Source organism: Meles meles, chromosome 11 (assembly GCF_922984935.1).
Source record: "Meles meles chromosome 11, mMelMel3.1 paternal haplotype, whole genome shotgun sequence".
Taxonomy (NCBI): domain Eukaryota; kingdom Metazoa; phylum Chordata; class Mammalia; order Carnivora; family Mustelidae; genus Meles; species Meles meles.
The window spans coordinates 8,223,983-8,242,022 of NC_060076.1; the positions used below are offsets into that span (position 1 = coordinate 8,223,983).

Here is an 18,040-nt window from a genome sequence, read left to right on the forward strand (position 1 = left end):
AACAACACGGGGAGGCAAACCGGAGGCATGTGAGCAAAGCCGACAGCCCGGTTCGCAGCATCACACCTGTATCGACTTCCCTGCGTGAATGTGAAATGCGGATTGGGCCCGTAAGCTCCTCACACCTAAGCTGCAGGAAGGGCACTGTAAAGGCTGTGACTGCCGCGCAGCTCTTCTGTAAGGCTAAACCTACCTCTAAATAAAAAGTTAAGTTTAAAAAGCAATTCTATACCTTCACATCCCACCCCCCCTCGCACCCCTCCCACACAATCTCCACACACAGGCCTGACACCGGGCTCCCTGCTTCCCGCACCACGGGATACCTGAGAGGTGCAGCTCGGGGGACTGAGGGTCAGACACGTTATGCCCCTTACCTGTGGGCCATATACGTTACTACGGGAGACCGAGGATGGGGCTGGAAGACAGTTTACCATGAAGAGCGGGGGGGTCCCTCCCTAGTCCCTGCCAAGGGCAGAGGAATTACTGGTCTGACTGGTGCCAGCCCAGGTCACTGATGGCCATATCTGTCTGGCGCATCACTAAATGCCCAAAAGTCCCACCCCTGCTCGAGGCGCCCCCTTCTTCCTGCTGCTGCCATGAGCCCGGTGGGACTCGCACACGCACCCCGACGTGCGCCCGCCTGGCCTGTGCCGGTGTGCTGCCGGCCGGAGGAATGTACCAACTGCAGGCGTAGGTCAAGCTCAGGGGGCATGGGAAGCGCCACTGGGCAGGGAGCTCCTCACGTGCCTCCAGCAGCTTCGAGCAGAGAACCCTGCACTGGACCCCGGCTGGCTCACAAGGAGGGCAGTTCAACTCCTCGCTGTTCTTCCCTGTCAGCAGGTTGAACTTGGGAAATATCAAGGTGAAGAACAGGTTGGCAGAACAGGACCCCCAGGGCGCCTGGGTGGCTCAGTGGGTTAAGCCGCTGCCTTCGGCTCAGGTCATGATCTCGGGGTCCCGGGATGGAGTCCCGCATCGGGCTCTCTGCTCAGCAGGGAGCCTGCTTCCCTCTCTCTCTCTCTGCCTGCCCCTCTGCCTACTTGTGATCTCTCTCTGTTGAATAAATAAATAAAATCTTTAAAAAAAAAAAAAGAACAGGACCCCCACACTCTTGGGCCTTCCTCACAAATACCACTGAGTCCTGACTCATCACACACAGCCTGGTACTTCCCACCTAGACGGGAAGGACGTTGTCTGTGAGCAAGGCGGGGTGGGCGAGGTCTGGCGGGAGGACAGGGAAAGCCACCTGGGCGGTGGCACCACACAGCCCAGTAGGAAGAAAGGGTGCGCCCCATGAGGCGGGAGCAGGCAGGTGAGGAACGTCATCCTTGGGTCGAGGCTGTCTGCATTCCGCACTGCACGGACAACTCTGCAGGGGCTGGAGCGCAGGTGGGGGGCCAAAGCACACAGAGGAAGTGACATTTTCCCACCAAACCATATAAGCAGATCTAAGTTCCAAGACAGTGAACCAGATCCACACAGCTGCCTTCCCCCTCCAAATCTTGTTGGGATGAAAAAACAAGAAGAATAAGAAATCTGTTGCAGTGTTGAAATACAGGGAAGGATGACATCACCAAACCAGAAATTCAGAATTCCTAGAAGATTTGCGGCAAATGGAACTGGACTGGGGAGAAGCTCTGAGAGTTAGACATCTGGCCACAAAACTAACGGTCTTTTCTGTCCAAACAACACCCGGCTAGAAAACGCAGCAGACTGAGAGCCTACTAACCTAACGTTACCTAGAGATAAACTTGAAAAGAAATGTACAGAAATCATTTGAAGCAAATTTTGATATTTTCCTAACAAAAAAAAGAAGACAAATCAAAGGAGACACATTTTGTTCTTCTGAATAAAGAGACAATATTGTAAAGACATCAACTCTCCAAAATGATCTACAAATAAAATGCAAGGTCACTCCAAATCCGAAGGGGATTCATTTTGGAATACAACAAATTGATTTAAAATTTCATCTGGAAAAATAATTTTTAGAAGCTAAGGAGTTTAGAAAAAAAGCAGTAGGATGAGAAGTGACCTGTCCTGCCAGGAAGCCACGGAGAGATGAATGGATTAGCGGGACAGAATACAGTGCAGATCGCAGGGTTAAGTACACGTGAGACTTAACCGCTAGTCAAGATAGCACTGCAAATGGTGGGGAAGGATGGATCACGTAATAAATGTTGATGAAACAATTTATTCACTTGGGGGTGGAGGGATTTGTTTAAAATCTTACCAAGTATCTTAAGAAAAACAAATGAGCATAGAGAAAAAGAGAGAGAGAGACAGAGAGGAACCAAAAAACAGACTCTTAACTAGAGAGAATGCACGGACGGTTACCAGAGGGGAGGTGGCGGGGGTGAACTAGGTGATGGGGAGGAAGGAGAGCACTAGTGATGAGGAACGGGTTTTGTATGTGTTGAATCCTTAAACTGTACACCTCAAACTAGTATTACACTGTTTGTTAACTAACTGGAATTTAAATAGGAACTTTTTTAAAAAATGAAAATGAAATCTTACTCAGTATCAAATGTAAGAATAATATTTAACCAAACATAAAATCCCCATAAAAATCCCAGAGGAAACACTAATCATTATTTTTAAAGTAACTTTGGAGTGAAGAAGTCCTCTCTCGGGTGATACAAAAGCCAGAAAAACAAAGGAAACCACTGGCAGCTTTAACCACATTAAAAATGAAAACCCTGTATAAGAAAAGACATCATGAAAAAGATGTAAAACAATAAAAACACCAGGGAGGGGGTGTTTGAAACGTCCCCATGAGAAAGGATGAAGTCAGATCCTTAGTATGCAAAGAACTCCCCCAAGAGTCCAGCTGGGCGGGTGTGCTGCCTGGGCGGGGATGGGGGGGGGCTGTCCTCTCTGCCCCGGCTTGTCACCTGCAAAGAGAGACACTACCAGCGGCACTTTCCTGTGCGTGTGGCGACTACATGCGATGCTGTGTGTGAAGCACTTCGCCCCGAGTTGAGCAGGGCAAGGAAATCATCAGATAGGCAAGGCAAAAGCATGTTCCAGCAAGGTCATGGGCTGCACCTCCACCTGCAAAGAGGGGAAGAAGACACTGGAAAGCCTCTTCAGCGTGTTTCCATACGGGCAGCTGGGGCACTACCACTCAGGGTACAATCATTCAAACCACCCTAAGCAGTCGTTTAAAACGACAAGATAGATCAGTATCTACGGACAGAAAAAGATGTCCACCAATTCAGGACACAGCCACCCCTATGAACTCACGCAGCACGGATGGACTGAAAGTCGAGTATGTGTCGGGTGCTGCTCTAGGGGCTGCGCACAGAGCAGTGAAGGAAAGCTGAAGTCCCCGCTGCATTCTAGCAGAGGCGGCGGACAATACATAAGGCACGCAGTGAAACATACGGAGTGTCGGCGGAAGGTGAGAGGGAAAAAGCAAAGCAGGGCTTGGGGCCAGGCAGCGGGGGATGAGGGTTACGGTTTTAAATGGGGAGGTCTGAGAAGTGCTGAGAAGGTGACATCTGGACATGTTTTCAAACACTTGTGCGCTAACGCGGACACACACTCCACTGTTACTATCATTGCCTCTGAAAAGTGTACGGCACTTTCGGGACGCGTGGGTGGCTCAGTCAGTTAAGCATCTGCCCTCAGCTCAGGTCATGATCTAAGCGTCCTGGGATCCAGTCCCGAGCTGGGCTCCTCGCTCAGCGGGGAGCCTGCTTTGGCCTACTGCTCCCCCTGCTTGTGTTTTTTCTCTCTTTCTCTCTGACAAATACCTTTTTTTTAAAAAAAAAAAGTGTACAGCACTTTCATTTTCCACTTTTTGTACACATCAGTATTGTTTGATTTCTTTTAAAGTAGGTGATAAAATAATGCTGTGAGCCGCATAGCATTCAGGAGAAAACTGAACTTCCACAGACAAGCTCTCCGGGATGGCTCACGGCCAGGTAGTCCAGCCTGAGGGTGGAGTCGGTGCCCGGTGCTTTGGCACCACCTGGTGGCCATTTCCAGCCATGCCAAGGAAAAAAGGCAAGGTGCACAATTGTACAAACCACCACCTACCTGCCCTGTAGATGGGGACTAGAAGGAAAAGGGGCAGCACAAATGCAATTTCACCTGTTGGGGTGACAGAGTCATGGCGAGATCTATTTAGCTTGGATTTTCTATCCTAGTTTTACAATGTTTCGTTCATTTATGTGTAACGGCGATGGAGCCGTCCTATGGAACAGCCAAATGTACTCGAGGGGCAGAAAGGGGGAGGTGGGTCAGGGGCACAGACCCATAAAACGAGGCCATCTGCACACATGTCCCCAAGAAGGTTGGGAATTCAGAGGACAACTTCAGGTCACTCAGTCTGTGGAAGAGGAGGGTCTTCCCCAGTAGGAGTTCCTAAGGGACAAGGTCCCAAGAGTCTGGCTGGGACGAGCAGTTCCATACCTGCCCTCAAGGATTACTCACTAACTGAGCATGCACACAGACCACTGAACCACTGCCTCTTCACCAGCGCCCAGAGGAGACGGAAGGATAACGCCCGGGTGATGGGGAGGGGACACTGATCACACCGAGGGCTCTGCCTGGGACACTTGTCCCTTCTCTGTCCTTCTGGTCCTCAGTCTATGGAGGGCCGCTCCACTGTGTGCCTTCCATTTAGCCCACCACAGCAGCTGTCACCCTGACGGGGAATCTCCCGGGCATCTCCCCGCTCGGCTCTGGGAGGTGAGTCACGGCTCTCGCGCCTGCAAGTCCAATGTTCGGGTTTGAACGCAGCTCTGCCACCTACCACCTATGTGGCGGCGGGCAAGTGTCTCTCTAAGCCTCAGTTGTCCCTCCGTGCCCCCCTTGGGGGGCTGTTGTGAGGATTAGCAGCACCCGCCGCCGGCGCTCGGGAGTGCTGGGGGTGCCAGGCGCTCATCTCAGGGTTCCGCAGGCATTAAGTCCCTGAGCTGAGGCGTCCCTGTGGCGTAGTGTTGTCACAGTGCCTGGCCCAGGAAGTTCTCAGTATTTGAGCCACAGCTCCCAGCACGGCACCCGGCAGTCGGTCCCGGTCTCAATAAAGATGGAGAGGGGCACCTGGGTGGCTCAGTGGTTTAAGCCTCTGCCTTCGGCTCAGGTCATGATCCCAGGGTCCTGGGATCGAGTCCCGCATCGGGCTCTCTGCTTGGCGGGGAGCCTGCTTCCTCCTCTCTCTCTCTCTGCCTGCCTCTCTGCCTACTTGTGATCTCTCTCTGTCAAATGAATAAATAAAATCTTAAAAAAAAAAAAAAAGATGCAGAATAAAGATGGAGGAACTACTGCCCAAACCTACTGTGACAAGGGGCAAGGTCAGAGCAAGACTGCGATGCTTAAGCCACTGCAACAGCACCCCCAGTCACCTGGTTCTGCTGCCCTTGTGCTCAAGGACTGCACAAAAGGACTTCAAGCAGAGAAGGCCCTCCGGCGGGTACAAGCACCCCTGTGGCACTGGGGAGGGTGGGGGAAGGAATAAGTGATGTGAGTACTTGGGGCTCATGTCAGACGGGGTCACGGTGGGGGGACAGCACACTCTGGGCTCAGGCTCAGGGTCAGCTCGGGCAGGACCCGGTGGAAGCTACCTCCCAGGAGCAGCCTCAGCTAAAAGCAGGTGAGACTCGCCTTAACGATCCCTCTAGCCGGGATTGCTCCCAGGCTCCCTACGGATACCTTCAACACGCCCAACCAGTAATGGCTTCATCTGAACATCACGTCCTATCCTTGCTATCCTTGCTTTCCAGGTGCTTCCTTCCCTGATTCCTTGCAATCCAACCCACTCTCAAGTGGGTTCCCCCACCGGGGAAGCAAACAGGAGGCTGGGACATACCAAACCCGCCTATGGGGGAGCACGTTCTATGGGGGAGTGTGCGGTCCCCCTGCCAGCCCCATGGATGTGGCATCCAGCCACTGAAGGACAGATGTGCAGACAAGAACAGGTGCCAAACTGTTTCTGGAGCTAACCGGTGGCCATGCCTATCCTGCTGTCTCTCACAGCCAGGTGTCAACAGGGGCCGTGAAAGCATCCTTTCCTCCCCCTCTTCTCCTGGCTCCTTCCTGCTCTCCTTTCCAGTCTTATTTTCAGACGTTACTTCCTCCAGGAACCCTTCTGTGACCCCCTCTATTATGTCTTCCTCCTCCTCCGTGGCACTCATCACGGTTGTCCTGAATCACGTGTTCGTCTTCCTTCCCCGACCACCACAGCTCTGGCAACACTCAGCTTCCTCTCCAAGACCTCCAGTAAGAGGGTCATGCAAGCTGCGTCAGGAGCCGGCCCATGGGCTCCATGGCTCACGAGCTCCTTCCCGAGCACTGCCCACCTCTTTATGAGATGGGCATGAGATGAAAACATATAAAACCTTATTGTTCATGTCATTGCTATACAGGGCATATCTACTATATGCAACCAAATCTCGTTCTAATATACCTGCTGATCCCCCAAAGTCAAAACTGAACATGTTTCCTTCCAGAACACAAGTAAACAACTACGCCTCTATGTTTCATCTGCTCTGTTTAGAGTCCTAAGAGCAGACCGCTTTCTTCCCCACTCTCAGCCCTTCTCCCAAAAGCCTGAGGTTTTGCAAACGTGGTTTAGAACTTTTATTTTCAGCTTATTATGAACTCACCACGACAAAAACCACCTCGCAGCAGCCCCGGCCCCCGAGACAAAAGCGTAAGCGTGACAGGCACACCGCTCCCCACCGCTTCGTGCGCTCTTGCCTGGTCTTGTTTCTCTGCCCTGCTTTCACTGTCCTTCCACTAGAGAACTTGACCGGGCATCTTCTCAGCTACACTGAACAGACACTGTATGTTTTACGCCGTCACGTGTCTGAAACGCCTTTCTGGGTGGCTTCTGGGCTAGGTGTATGGAGGCCCGCGGCCCCTCTCCTAGAACAGTCTGCAGACACCGGTCCACAGCCTTCCCACCTCCAGGGTCACATGTGGGAAGCCCAATGAGAATCTAACTCTCTTTCCTTTGAAAACCTGCTTCCTCCGTACAAAATTTTAAGATTTTTCTCTTTCTTCTTGGAGTTTAGGAATTTTACTAGAAAACAGATTAAGTGTTGGCTTCAGTGTGAACCGGATGAATCCAGAGTCTGAAGAATCACGTCTGTCTTCGGTTCACTGAAATTTCCCTCTACCGTTTTCTATTACGCCTCTATCTGTTCCTTTTTTCTCCTTCTGGAATTTTCTATTCTACTGGTCCCCAGTCGGGCTCCTGGCTAAGGCCTCTAAGTGTCTCACCTGTTAATGCATTATTTCCATTTCTCTGTATCATTGTTCTGGATTGTGAGGTATTTCTTCTCGTTGGCCTCCCAAATCACTAACTTCAACTTCTTCTACTGATCTGAGTTTAAAAGCCACATTTTTCCGTCCCAAAAGAGCCTCTGGCACACTCCCGTCTCACCCCTTTGGCAGTGAATTAAAGTTCTTGTGAGTTAAAGTTCTGAAGGCGTCCATCCCATTCATCCTGCCTCAAAGAAGCTACTGCTCCAAGTGTGAATTTTGGCTTCCCTCCTTTCTACCACCAAGTCCCCGAACATGTGTCGTCATTTGTCTCCGCCTGTGGAAGGACACGGGTTGCTGTAGCCCCCGTTCGTGGCAGACAGACTGGGCTCCCGCAGCACAGCAAGCCTCAGGGCCCGGAGAGCCTGAGAGCCTCTGTTCAAGAGAGCTCAAGGGAAATACACTGGTGAATGGGATCTTCCCGCTGAGGAGCAGTGAGGGATCCTCTGCCCCTTGGTCCCCACCCAGGTGAGGACAGGAAAGAGGAGTCCTCTCCCACTGGCAGAGGCCGGGCGCGTTCCTGCCCAGATCGCCCGTGAACCACAAGTGGGCAGTCACAGCCTTTCCCCTAAAATCCAGTTCCACTTTTTTTGTCTTTTTTCTTTTAATTTTTTTTAAGTTTATTTTTTTTTTTTTTTTTTAAGATTCATTTATTTGACAGAGAGAGATCACGAGTAAGCAGAGAGGCAGGCAGGGAGAGAGGAGGAAGAGGCTCCCCGCTGCGCAGAGAGCCCGATGTGGGGCTTGATCCCAGGACCCTGAGATCATGACCTGAGCTGAAGACAGAGGTTTAACCCACTGAGCCACCCAGGCGCCCCTTAAGTTTATTTTTTAAATTTTATTTTTAAGTAATCTCTACACCCAGCCTGAGGCTCAAACTCCAATAACTCCAAGATCAAGAGTCGCGTGCTCTTCCGGCTGACCCAGCCAGGCACCTCATCCCGGAATCCAGTTCTAACCAGACCCAAGAGCACAGACAGGGAGTCCAATCCCAGCTCTGCCACTAACCTGCTGTGTGACTTCAGGGAAATCACTTTTCTCTGAATTTCTTTTGTTGTTTCTCTGAATCTCTCCCACCTCTAAACCAGCAGTTGTCTCCAGCATCCTCCTTAAGGGAACCAGTCCCACCAGTAGGTAAGTTTCAGGGAAAGTGCTTCTACTAAGCACTACATGAACTGCTTGTGTTGTATTTAATCATGCAACATCAAGGAAGACTGAATCCCTAGCAGGAAAGCATAAGAAACTTCACCTTCTGCCTCTTTCATGATAATGGTTTGATGAAGGGTTAAAGGCTACTAGAAGAATCTGAAAAAGTTGTGTTTTTTTTTTTTTTTTTTTCAAAGATTGTATTGATTTACTTGAGAGAGAGAGAGCCTTTGGCTCAGGTCATGATATCAGGGTCCTGGGATGGAGCCCCACACCACGCTCCATGCTCCGTGGGGAGTCTGCTTCTCCCTCTCCTTCCGCCTGCCTCTCCCCCTGCTCATGCACATACCCGCACTCTCTCTCAAATAAATAAAGTCTTTACAAAATAAAATAGGGGCACCTGTGTGGCTCCATTGGTTGAGCCTCTGCCTTCAGCTTGGGTCATGATCTCAAGGTTCTGGGATCAAGTTCCACATCGGGCTCCCTGCTCAGCCAGGAGTCTATTTCTCCCTCCCTCTGCCTCTTGGCTGGCTTGTGTGCACTTTCTCTCTCTCTCTCTTTCTCTCTCTTTGTCATTCTATCTTTCAAATAAATAAATTCTCTCAATAAAATAAAAATAATGAAATGAGATGAGATGAAATGAAATGAAAAAGAGCTCTCCAGCAGCTGGGTAATGCAGAAAAACATTCTCGGAAGAGGTGCCAGAAAGGATGCACAGACTCTCAGGGAGCAAGAAAGGGGGCGGGTAGGACAAGAGGTTGACCTGTAGAGTGAAGTCTCTTGAAGACAGGCCTTCCGCCTTCCTCCCATGGCCAAGCACCTCACACAAGAGCTGGCCTTTCTGGGGAAGGAAGGGTCTGACGCAAGGAGAGTGAAAGCGGCGGACAGCTGAACTGGAAAGAGGACAGGGGTGTGCAGGGAGGGACGGGGACCTGACAGAGGTTGAGAGAAAGGCGGTCACCCCAGCTATTGGGGAGTGAGGCACAGAACGTCTGCCTTCTGACCACCAGAAGCAAAGGGGCGGCAACACGACAGGGTAGCAACAAGAGGTTTTACACAAGTAGGAGGTGGAGGAAGAAGGGGAAAGCCCTTGATACAAGAACCAGCAGAGAAACTTCAGCATTTTACCTCAAAGGAATCCCTGAAACACCTCTGCACACCCGGCTGAGGACACCCGGCCCCCGAAAGCCAGGCTGCAGCTCCCCAGCCCCGCTGACACCATCGGGCACGAGCTTTTCTCTGGCTGCACTGCCCCCGATCGCCGATCCCGCCGCGCCCCTTCCGGTGCCTGTCCGTCACGGCCCTAAGCCCAAGAAAGCGCGTCTCACTAAGGTCCATAAACCAACTTACCAGGAATACATGATGCGCTTCATAATCCCAGGCCAAGAGGATATACCATCCCAGCACGTCGCTTTCCAAACAGTAGCCACTGTAAAAGTAGGAGGAATAACTCCGTTGACTTCGATGTTTCCGTATGGTAAGACTTGTTTTTCAAAGCTCAGCAAGGTCGGACCAACGTTAGCTCTCTAAGATCGGATTTCAACCTGTTCTTTGAAATGTCAAATACTTTTCCCATAGATCAATATTTGATACCACCACTAGCCTACCAGGTAGCAGAGCCTGTCCTAAATGTATCAAAATCAACTCAACTTCTTCGGTGGGAAAATGCATTCTGGCAGGCCTGAAGTACCAGCCATGGCCTCCCGCACTACCCAGCAGGAAAGGGACTCCGCAGTGCCCAGAGACAAACACCCCTGCCCTCAGAGCACACGGCTGTTGAAACAAGAGTGCGTGTGACAAGGGGGGGCACTGAAAAGGCCCCCCGTCGCTGGTTTCTGTCCTCCAAAGCAGCCCCTCTCTCCACACCTCCACCTCTCACTCCTCACCCAGGTGAGGGGCTGCTCCACCTCCTTCACAGAGGAAAGTTGACTTCAGTTCTCCTGGGCCCCTCTTTTAACCTAAATGTGTCTGCATCTTCTCCGGGTCCTCTGCTCCCACCTGAGAGAGTGGCAGCTAGCCGCCTGCGACCCAGGGCCAACCCCTGGCCTGGGCCTGGGGCTCAGCGACCCCCTTCCTGGCAACCCCAATCTCTCCGACTCTCTTGGTCCTACCCTCTACCTGAGAACAACTGCCGTCCTCCTCAGTCTTCAAAAGAGCTCTGACCCTTGAACTCCAGGCTGCTTCCCATCAGACACCCCGACCTCCTCAGGACTGCACCCCCTCACGAGCAGCCACTGGGTAACACTCTACCTAAGCCGTGGAGCTGCTCCCTCCCAGGCCACCAAGACCTCCCAGTCTGCTGAGGCTACTGGCCTCAGGCTCTCCCACCTCTTGGTAGCTTTTAACATAGTTCACTAGGCCCTCCTTCTGGAAACTCCTCCTATCCCCTTAGTCTCTCTGGCCTCCTCTGCTGCTTTTGTCCTCTCACCTTTCAGAGCTTCCCGGCAGCCCTTGCCCCTGGAGGCCTGGGCTTCACCGCCAGCTCCTGTGTCTCACACTTCATGCTGCAGCGACAAGAAAACCAACCCAAACACAGAACACCCACTGAGCTGCTTGACGCTCACCCACTCGCCCACCTGTTTCCCACCTGCTGCCCGCAGCCAGGCTCTGCTCAGGCTGCCCCCTTGTTATGACCCTGAGCCGCGGCTCACCAAACTTCCTGACCCTTCACTACCAACAGCTGAGAATTATTAACCCAGCACCTCTAAAATACATATGTTTATTTGTAAATTAAACATACATTCTAATGTACCAAAGTATTACATACATTATAAAAATAAAAAATTATAAAAGAAATTACATACAAATAAAAGAAATAAAAGTATTACATACATTATAAAAGAAACTACATACATTAAAAAAGAAACATTATAAAAAGAAATACATTATAAAAGAGATGATTACAGCAATAAAGATGAAATAAACAAGGTAATATGATTATTTTACATTATTCACCAACAGTACAAAAAACCTTCATTCCCATTAAGTTTTAATAGGAGCATGTGACTCATACGCTTCCTTTTTCCAGTGTTGTTGTTGGTTTTTTTTAAGATTTTATTTATTTGAGAAAGAGAGGGGGAGAGAGAGAGAGAGAGAGAGCGCGAGCGAGCGTGCATGAGCTGGGGGAGGGGCAGAGGAAGAGGGAGAAGGTTTCCCACTGAGCAGGAAGCCCTACACGGGGCTTGATCCCAGGACCCTGAGATCATGACCTGAGCCAAAGGCAGATACTTAACTGCCTGAGCCACCCAGGCACCCCTTTTTCAGTGTTTTAAATACACTTTCTACAGGGGCACCCGGCTGGCTCAGTTAGTAGCACACGCGACCTGATCTCGGGCTGCACACTAGGATGGAGCCTACTTAAACACACTTCCTACAGACGTGCAATATGCGTACAGAAACGTGTACACAGTGTAGGTGCGCACATCCAAGAATTCTCAGAGTGAATACGTGCACCCAGCAGCCAGACAGAGAGAAAGAATATCACCAGCCACCCCCCTCCAGAAACCACCGCGTCCCCTTCTACCACATCCCACCCCCCCAAGGATAGCCACTATTCCCATTTCTAACAGCGTAGATGAGTTCTGTTCAACCCTTAAATGAACGGGATCGCAGAGTTTATAATCTTTGTGTCTGAATGAATACTGTACCTGGGACATTCATCCTGATTTTTCATTGAATTGTTATTCATTAACTCTTACTGACTACAGCTGTCCACTGTGGGAGTTTACCACATGTATGTGTCCATTCTACTGCTGATGGACACTGGGAATTTCCAGCCTGGCCTGTGATAGGTGGTGCTGCTCCAAACATTCTTAAGCAAGACATGTGGTACACATTCGTACGCCTTTCTGTAGGGCTGACACCCTGGAGTGGAATTGCTAGGTTGTAAGTAAGTGTATGTTCAGCTTCAGGAGAGCATCGTCTACCCACGTGGCTGACGCAGTTTACACTCGCGCCAGCAGGGCATGGGAGTTCTGGCGGCTCCACAATCCTCTCCAGCATGTGATATGGTTTTGGTTTTGTTTTCATTGTAACCACCCTGGCAGATAAGATATCACAAAGTAAGTATTACAGTCCCTTGTAAAGACGGGGAGAGTGAAATTAAGTGCCTCTCTCAAGTTCACAAACCTAAGGGGAGTCAGAGCAGGATCTCAGGTCTTTGGACTTCAAAACAGGTACTGTTTCCATCCGCAGAGAAATACTGTTTCCAACCCAACGAGAGGCTACAGCACTAATAACAGAACATGCTTCTGGACTACGCCCACGGACTATGCCCACCCAAACACTCAGCTCATGACAGGAAAAGCAGCATAAAATGGTCGATCAATCCAACTTTGAGACAGACACATAGAAAAAGTCAAGACATATATACCCCAAGCATTAATAATAAGATGATGGGGGCGCCTGGGTGGCTCAGCGGGTTAAAGCCTCTGCCTTCAGCTCAGGTCATGATCCTGGGGTCCTGGGATCGAGCCCCGCATCGGGCTCTCTGCTTGGCTGGGAGCCTGCTTCCTCCTCTCTTTCTCTCTGCCTGCCTCTCTGCCTACTTGTGATCTCTATCTGTCAAATAAAAAAAAAAAATCTTTAAAAAAAAATAATAATAATAATAAGATGATGACTGATAAAAAAGAAAAAAATCTTGCCATTTGCAACAACATGGATGGACACAGAGGGTACTATTATGCTAAGTGAAATAAGCCAGACAGAGAAAGATAAATATCACATGATTCCACTTATATGCAGAATCTTAAAACAAAACAAAACAAAACACCCAAACTCTTAAATACAAAGAACAAACTGGTGGTTGCCAGACCAGAGGTGAGGATGGGGGCATGGGTAAAGAGGTGAAAGGGATTAAGAAGTTCAAATGTGCAGTTATAAAATAAGTAAGTCAACACCAAAATAAAAAGCATTTGTACAGCAAAGGAATCCATCAACAAAACAAAAAGCCAACCTAGTGAATGGGAGAAGATAGTTGTAAACAACATATCCAATAAAGTATAATACCCAAAGTGTGTAAAGAACTTATATACCTCAACACAAAAAAACACCCCAAACAATCAGATTTTAAAATGCCCAAGGGATCTGCATAGGTATCTTTCTAAAGAAAATATACAAATGGCCAGGGGCGCCTGGGTGGCTCAGTGGGTTAAGCCTCTGCCTTCACTCAGGTCATCATCTCAGGGTCCTTGGATCGAGTCCCACATCAGGCTCTCTGCTCGGCAGGGAGCCTGCTTCCTCCTCTCTCTCTGCCTGCCTCTCTGCCTACTTGTGATCTCTCTGTCAAATAAATAAATAAAATCTTTTTAAAAAAGAAAAAGAAAATCTACAAATGGTCAACAGACACATGAAAAGATGCTCAACATCACTCATCATCAGGGAAATACAAATCCAAACCACAACGAGATATCACCTCACACCCGTCAGAATAGCTAGTATCAAAAAGACAGGAAATAACAAGTGTTGGCAAGGACATGGAGAAAAGCAAGCCCTTGTTCACTGCTGATAGGAATGTAAATTGATGCAGCCACTGTGTCAGGCGAACGTGATAACCACTACACTACGGAAACGATGCAGCCACTGTGGAAAAGAAAACACTTATGGAGGTTCCTCAAACAATTAAAAATAGAAATACCATATGAACCAGTAATTCTACTACTGGCTATTTACCCAAAGAAACAAAAACACTAATTAAAAAGATACATACACCCCTATGTTTGTTGCAGCATAATTTACAATAGCCAAGACATGGAAGCAGCTCAACTGTCCACAGACAGAAGAAGGGATAAAGAGAATACAGCATACGTATCTACACAATGGAATATTATTCATCCATAAAAGAGAATGGGATCTTGCCATCTGTGACAACATGGATGGACCTAGAGGATATCATGCTAAGTGAAATTAGAGAAAGACTAATACAACATGATTTTGCTTACAAGGAGAACCTAAAAAACAAAACTAAACGAAACAAATCCGACTCTTAAATACAGAAAACTGATGGCTGCCAGAGGGGAAGTGGGTAGGTGACAAGCAAAATAGATAAGGGGGATTAAGAGGTACAAAGTACTATACCAGTATTAAATAAGTATTAAATGAAATAAGTTACAGGGCTGCCTGGGTGGCTCAGCTGTTAAGCGGCTGCCTTCGGCCCAGGTTATGATCCCAGGGTCCTGGGATCGAGCCCCATGTAGGGCTCCCTGCTCAGCTAGAAGCCTGCTTCTCCCTCTCCCATGCCCCCTACTTATGTTCCCTCTCCCACTATGTCTCTCTCTATCAAATAAATAAATAAGACCCTTAAAAATAATAATAAGTTTCGGAGATAAAAAGTACAGCACAGGGAATACATTCAATAACTGTAATCATAATGTATCATGACTGGTGGTAATTACATTTATCATGATGAGCACTGAGTAATGTATAGACTTGTCAAATCACTAATCACTATGTTATACACCCAAAACTAATACAACATTGTATGTCAACTGTATTTCAACAATAAAAAAAAGAAAAAAGAGATAATGGCTGCTTTTTAATTTTTTTGGTCCATCTTTATTTATTTTTACCTTTCTACAATTAATATTTAATAATAAAGAAAAGAGGAAGAGGAGTCCAAGATAGTGGAGTAGGAGACCTTAGTTTCCTCCGGTCCCAGGAATTCAGCTAAATAGCTATCAAATCACTCTGAACACCCGTGAACTCAACCAGAGGTCAAAGAAAATAGTTGCAACTCTACAAATAGTAAAATGACAACTTTCTGCAAAAACAACAAGACAGGAAAACACACCTCAAAAAAGAGAACAAGAGGCAGTACTGACTGCCAGGGACCTAGTCAGTATGGATGTAAGTAAGACATCAGAATAAGAGTTCAGAATAACAATTATAAAGATACTAGATGGGCTTGAAAAAAGCAGAAGACACTAGAAAATCCCTTTCTGGAGAAATAAAGGAACTAAAATCTAACCAGTTGAAATTAAAAAGGCTATTAATGAGATGTAATAAAATTGGAGGCTCTGACTGCTAGGATAAATGAGCCAGAAGGGGAAAATAGTGATATTGTGGACAAAATGATGGAGCATAAAGAAGCTGAGAAAAAAAGATTAACAACTACTGGATCAAGAAGGAAGAATTTGAAGGGCGCCTGGGTGGCTCAGTGGGTTAAAGCCTCTGCCTTCAGCTCAGGTCATGATCTCAGCGTCCTGAGATCGAGCCCCGCATGGGGCTCTCTGCTCGGTGGGGAGCCTACTTCCTCCTGTCTCTCTGCCTACTTGTGATCTCTCTCTCTCTGTCAAATAAATAAAATCTTTAAAAAAAAAAAAAAAGAAGGAAGAATTCGAGAGATAAGAGACACCATAAAGCAAAACAATATGAGAATAATTGGGATCCTAAAGAAGAGGAAAGAGAGAGGGGCAAAAGGTACATTGGAGCAAATTACAGTGGAGAACTTCCCTAATCTGGGGAAGGAAACAGGCATCCAAGTCCAGGAGGCACAGAGAACTCCCCTCAAAATCAATAAAAATAAGCCAACACCCCGACACCTAATAGTGAGACCTGCAAATCTCAGACAAAGAGAAAATCCTGAAAGCAGTTCAGGACAACAGATATGTAACCTACAAGGGTAGAAACATTAGACTGGCAGCAGACCTATCCACAAAGACCTGGCAGGCCTGAAAAGACTGGCATGATACATTCAAGGTACTAAATGAGAAAAGTATGTAGCCAAGTATGCAGGATGTCATTCAAAATAGAAAAAGTGATAAAAAGCTTCCATGATAAATAGAAACTAAAAGAACCTGTGACCACCAAACCAGCACTACAAGAAATATTAAAAGGGATCCTTTAAGCAAAAAGAGAGCCCTGGGGCGCCTGGGTGGCTCAGTGGGTTAAAGCCTCTGCCTTTCGCTCAGGTCATGATCCCAGGGTCCTGGGATCGAGCCCCGCATCGGGCTCTCTGCTTGGCAGGGAGCCTGCTTCCTCCTCTCTCTCTCTCTCTCTCTCTCTCTGCCTGCCTCTCTGCCTACTTGTGATCTCTGTCTGTCAAATGTATAAATAAAATCTAAAAAAAAAAAAAAAAAAAAAAAAGAGAGCCCAAAAGTACCACAGACCAGAAAGGAACACAGACAATATACAGAAACAGTCATTTTACAGGTAATACAATGGCACTAAATTCATATCTTTCAATAGTTACTTGGAATGAAATGGGCTAAATGACCCAATCAAAAGACACAGTGTACCACTTTAGATTAAAAAAAAAAAAAAAGGCAAGATCCATTGATATGCTGTCTGAAAGAGACCCATTTTAGACCCAAGGAAACCTCCATACTTAAGGTGAGGGGGGTGGAAAACCATTTATCATGATAATGGACATCAAAAGAAAGCTGGGGTGGCAATCCTTGTATCAGACAAATTAGATTTTAAATGAAAGATTGTAATAAGAGATGAGAAAGGACACTATATCATAATTAAGGGGTCTATCCAACCAGAAAATCTAACAATTATAAATATTTATTCCCCTAACATGGGAGCAGCCTATTATATATGCCCATTAATAACAAAATTAAAGAAACACATCGATAATAGTAGTAATAATAGGGGACTTTAATACCCCACTCATTACAATGGACAGATCATCTAAGCAGAAGATCAACAAGGAAACAAGGGCTTTGAATGACACACTGGACCAGATGGACTTCACAGATATACTCAGAACATTCCAAAAATTCATGGAAATAAACGAAAATGAAAACACAACTGTTCAAAACCTTTGGGATGCAGCAAAGGCAGTCCTAAGAGGGAAGCACTACAGACTTTTTCTTTGTTTTTCAAGAAACAATAAAGGTCTCAAATACATAACCTAAACTTAACATCTAAAGGAGCTCGAAAAAGAACAGCAATAAAACCTAGCAGGAGAAGAGAAATAATATAGAACAGAAATCAATGAAATAGAAACTAAAAGAATAGCAGAACAGATCAATGAAACTAGGAGCTGGTTCTCTGAAAGAATTATGAAGATTGATAAACCCCTGGCCAGACTTATCAAAAAGAAAAAAAGAAGGACCCAAATAAATAAAATCATGAATGAAAGAGGAGACATTACAACCAACACCAAAGAAATACAATTTTAAGAACATATTATGAAAAACAATATGCAAAAAAAAAAAAAAAAAAAGGCAATCTGAAAGAAATGGGTCCATTCCTAGAGAGTATAAATTACCAAAACTGAAACAGGAAGAAATAGAAAACATGAACAGACCCATAACCAGCAGGGAAATTGAAGCAGTATTCAAAAAATCTCCCAACAGTGGTGCCTGGGTGGCTCAGTGGGTTGAGCCTCTGCCTTCGGCTCAGGTCATGATCTCAGGGTTCTGGGATCAAGCCCCAAATCAGGCTCTCTGCTCAGCAGGGAGTCTGCTTCTCCCTCCCTCTCTGCCTACTTGTGATCTCCTTCTCTCTGTGTCAAATAAATAAATAATCTTTAAAAAAAAAAATCTCCCAACAAACAAGAGTCCAGGGCCAGATGGCTTCCCAGGGGAATTCTACCAAACATTTAAAGAAGAATTAATACCTATTCTTCTGAAGCTGTTTCAAAAAATCGAAATGGAAGGAAAACTTCCAAATTCTT

General features: G+C 47.2%; 1 protein-coding gene across 17 annotated transcripts in view; it reads right to left on the reverse strand.

Moving 5' to 3' along the window:
- The window catches only part of RALGPS1 (Ral GEF with PH domain and SH3 binding motif 1), a 274,225-nt gene that overhangs the window by 233,375 nt on the left and 22,810 nt on the right, over positions 1 to 18,040 (reverse strand). For 15 of the 17 annotated variants that reach the window (XR_006820740.1, XR_006820741.1, XM_046022367.1 and 12 more), the window contains exon 2: positions 9,769 to 9,847. The exons of the other annotated variants lie outside the window; for them this stretch is intronic. The gene's annotated coding sequence lies outside the window, so the exon portion shown is untranslated. The remainder of the gene's footprint in view (positions 1 to 9,768; positions 9,848 to 18,040) is intronic. 17 annotated transcript variants of the gene reach the window in all.